Source organism: Lissotriton vulgaris, chromosome 2_1 (genome assembly GCF_964263255.1).
Source record: "Lissotriton vulgaris chromosome 2_1, aLisVul1.2, whole genome shotgun sequence".
Lineage (NCBI taxonomy): Eukaryota > Metazoa > Chordata > Amphibia > Caudata > Salamandridae > Lissotriton > Lissotriton vulgaris.
Window position 1 is genome coordinate 237,289,143 of NC_141687.1, and position 4,928 is coordinate 237,294,070.

Consider the following 4,928-nt stretch of genomic DNA (forward strand, 5'->3'; position numbering starts at 1 on the left):
TCACCCTGTTACCTTACAGTCCAACCAGGAGTGCAGAAACCTAATCCAAGCACCTACATCCATCGATACCCAAGCATTGTGGGGAACCAGGGCCTAACATATTATTTCCAACCAAGTAACGTCCTTTTGTGGCAAAATTTGTTTAAAATGATAAAAACAGATTGATCATAGAATGGACCAATCAACATTAAATTAAAGAGTTGCTATCCTCTTGGCTACTAGCGCCTTCCTAATAAATGTTGGGCCAATGTTGCCAGCTTCTTGCGACAACGCCACCCCTGGCACCAACTGTAGGTGCTTCCATGCTCCCTACCTCAATGTGCCGCTTTCATAGCCAGCATGAGTACTGTCACCAGTGCCAAAGCCCACTAGGCGCTTTGTCCATGCTTACGCACATTCACAACTCCTCTCCACCCCAACAACCACTTCCAACCAATAAAGGAACCATAGCATGCAATGAGCAGCAGTATCGCATGCCTCTATTCACTGTGTTCAGTCAGGAAACTGATAATGCATGTAAACCTGGGATGTACTGTGCGCACAGTGGCGGGTCACACGAAGAATGCCAGTACAGTACCTACAGGATGCGCATGTGGTGCTCTTGACACAGCCCTCTAACAATTACCATTGCAATATGTATCCTTCCCCTCGTGCAGATCTGCAAATTGAGCATGTGCTGCATCGATCTCATGTGTAGCCTACGCATCACAAGCTTAATTCCCAGCACAGCCACTCAACTTTTTGTCCTCCCAACAACAAAATGAATCTAACAACGTTCCAAGTACAGACTGGATACAAGTAAGGACAGCTCCTGCGAAAAAATCAGTTGAGGTGTTCCTCGAAAAGCTGTGTCCAAAATTCCCAGGGCAGGCAGGTCCTCACTTGAGAGGTTGTTCATGAAATTCAAGGTCGCACAACAGGATTCTTGGCGCGGGGAGTGGGAAGGTGTGCACAGCAGGGGTAAAGGGATGCCAGTGCAGGTGATGCCTTTCCTTTGTAAAGGAATTCCCACTGGTATCATAACCCCCCTGCTGTGCACATCTTCACACTCCATGCTGCACAGCACATCAAACGGGCTTAGGTGAAATCCCAGCTTTAGGCAAGGATATCACCTCGGTGGCAACCCTCTCAAAGAAAACAAAAGGTGGGAGTCAGGGAGGGTGTCTGAAACCTTCAGAGGCTGGCTGCCTACGGCTTGTTCTGGGCCGCTCAGAAGGGGTGTTGAAAATCACATTCTTGGATTCTAAAGCATCCGAGAATAAAAGTGGAGCCTTAATACAAATGAAAGAGGGGAAACGGTTTTCATATTTTCATTATTTTAGATCATTGTAAATCAGGAAAGTGTGTTGTGCTGTCATCTGAATCTTGGCAGCCCAGGCTGAAGATGACGAGGGGAGTTGGGGGGAAAGGGGGGCGGAGGGGGTGTGGGGGCGGGGAAGGGTTTCTACCTGAAGCACGTTCAGCCCAATGGGTGTTGGGCGCCTGCTCTAAAGTCCTCATGTAATGTAACTGGTTCTATTGTAAAGCGCGCTGGCACCCTCGGGTAATGTTTGTGCTATATAAACACGTATGAAGCGGCGCGGGGGATTCGGAGTGAGTGGAGTCAAGTGCGCCTGCGCCGCTGCAGCAGTGCTCTGCCTCAGCTGCTGCTGCGGCGCATAAGTAATAATACCGTCGGGCAGCCAGCCGCTGGACGACGGCAGGCAGAGCGCATTCGTCTCGCACTGTTACTGACACTCTGACTGAGCATGCATCGCAGGCGCTGCGGGGAGGGACTGCTGGTGCTGTGAGCAGCCAGTCATCATGTGCTGTGCCAGTGCACCCGTAACCCCACCACGATGACCCTGTGCTGCTCGCAGCTTCCGGACTGGGACAAGACCATGTCGGTGTGAGACAGTCAGGCTTGACTGACAGGTAAATCTTTACTGTTTGAGTAAGTTTAAATTTCGTAGATTCCGCCACTGGGCAGGTGCTGCTGCAGCCACTAGTAACTAGTAGTCTCAGAGCCAGGGGCGCAACTAGGTCTTAATTTCGGGGGGGCTAACATGGCAAATGAAGGGGTGTGGCTAATGTTAATCAATGGGGCGGGGCTAAAATGGCAGATAATCAGGATCGATTAATGCTCAGGTCAAGCGGAGAAAACATGCAACCCTAAAATTACCCCCTCGCACCCCAAAACCCATTACCACCCTGAACCCTGAAATCCTCCCCCTAGAACCCCAATCCCCACACCCGCGCTGATCCCTAAAATTACACCCTTACCCCCCAAAACCCATACCAACCCTGAACCCTAAAATTACCTCTGGCACCCCAAAACCCATACCCGCACTGATCCCTAAAATTACACCCTTGCCCCCTCAAATCCATTACCACCCTGAACCCCAAAATTACCCCCCTAGCATCCCACAACCCATACCCACCCTGAACCCTAAAATTATCCCCTGGCACCCCAAAACCCATTACCACTCTGAACCCTAAAATCAAACCCTGGAGCCCCAAAACTCATACCCGCGCTGATCCTTAAAAATACACCCTTGCCCCCCAAAACCCATACCCACCCTGAACCTTAAAATTACCCCTGGCATGCACCCCAAAACCCATACCCATGCTTAACATAAAATTCTCCCCTGGCACCCCAAACCCCATACCCACCCTGAACCCTAAAATTGCCCCCCTGACACCCGAAAACCCACACCCACCCTGAAACCTAAAATGTCTCCACCCCCCTCACACCCTAAAACCCATACCCGTACTGAAACCTAAAATGAACCCCATGGCACCCCAAAACCCATTACCACCCTAAACCCTAAAATTACCCCCTGGCACCCCAAAACCCCTACCCACCTTGAACCCTAAAATTGCCCCCCTGACATCCGAAAACCCACACCCACCCTGAACCCTAAAATTCCCCCCTCACATCCTAAAACCCATACCCACCCTGAACCCTACAATTAACTCCATAGCACCCCAAAACCCTTAACCACCCTAAACCCTAAAATTACTCCTGGCACACCAACACCCATACCCATGCTAAACCCTAAAATTACCCCCTGGCACCCCAAAACCCATACCCACCCTGACCCCTAAAATTACCCCTGGTTCCCCAAAACCCATACCCACCCTGAAGCGTAGAATTACCCTTCACACCCCAAAACCCACACCCACCCTGTACCCCTAAATTACCCTCCTGGCCCCCAAAACCCATACCCGTCCTGAACCCTAAAATTACCCCCTGGCTCGCCAAAACCCATTACTACCCTGAACCCTAAAATTACCCCTGGCACCCTAAAACCCATACCCACTCAGAACCCTAAAATTACCCCCTGGCATCCCAAAACCCATACCCACCCTGACCCCTAAAATTACCCCTGGTTCCCCAAAACCCATACGCACCCTGAAGCGTAAAATTACCCCTGGCACCCCAAAACCCACACCCACCCTGAACCCCTAAATTACCCTCCTGGCCCCCAAAACCCATACCTGTTCTGAACCCTAAAATTACCCCCTGACACACCAAAACCCATTACTACCCTGAACCCTAAAATTACCCCTGGCACCCTAAAACCCATACCCACTCAGAACCCTAAAATTACCCCCTGGCACCCCAATCCGTAACCCACCCTGAACCCTAAAATTACTCCCTGGCACCCTAAAACCCACACCCACCCTGAACCCTAAAGTTATCCACTAGCACCCCAAAAAATGAACACTACAAACTTACACTACATTTGCATATTCGGAGGGAACTCTCCTCTTCGACGTTTCCATGTAAGTCAAAAACAACATTCACTTAGAGTAACCTAGAAATGCAGGCAGTAGTTAATGCTGTGCTGAAGAATGCATTAAAGTTACTGAAACTTACATAAAAAACGGATGTATGACATTACAACGCATGCTTTTACCACGCATGCCTTTACAACGCGGTTTTTACATCGCAAACCATTACAACGCAAAGCGCTTTGGGGTGCTGGATAGTGAAAAGTTTAATTTACTATTCCAACACCAGTCCCCGTGGACACTAAGGAAGGTGTTGGATAGTAAATTAAACTTATTCCCTATCCTAGAGCGCCCCCTGGCGCAATGCGTTGTAATGGTTTGCGTTGTAAATACCACGTTGTAAAGGCACTGCGTGGTAAAAGTTGCGTTGTAAAGGTTGTTCACCATAAAAAACGGCTGCCTGCTCTTCTGATACTATTCAGTTGAGTTGGGCTGATCAGCAGCACTGCATCCTGGCATCTAGCCCCTCCCGGAAATCTCACAGTGTGGACAGGTGTGGGTCAAATGTTTCCTGGTTTCTCCTTGCCAGGACCTCCTCTGCTTCTGCGTCGTTGGTGCCCTTGGATGCAAAAAGAGAAATGGCCCTGTTCACCATTTATCTGGTGAGCAGTGCCCTGAATGTGAATTCCCTACAAGTGCACAGACAGCAGGGGGAAAGGGATGTCCAGTGCAGGTGAAGCTTTTCCTTTGTAAATTAATTCCTGCCGGCGTCATAGCCCAGGGTTTGCTGTCTGTGTACTTGTATGGAATACACATCCATACAAGTGCACAGAAAACACACCCTGGGCTATGACACCAGCAGAAATTCCTTTACAAAGGAAAAGCGTCACCTGCACTGGCCGTCCCTTTCCCCCTGCTGTGTACATCTTCCCACTCCCACCCCATGCTGATCACATCAAGTGCTTAGGTGAAATCCCTGCCTTCAGGCAAGGATATCACCTCGGCGCCAGTAAAGGATAACAAGAGGTGGGGGCAGGGGGTTCACTCAAACTGTTCAGAGGCTGGCTGGCTTGGGCTGCTGGGCCTCTCAGAAAGCATCATAAAAATGACATTCTCAGCTCCAATGCACAGTCATTTCAGTGCGTGTCAAATAAGCCCAGGCTGAAGAAGACAAGGGGGGTGGGGGGGAGGCTGAAGCCCGGAGAGCCCAA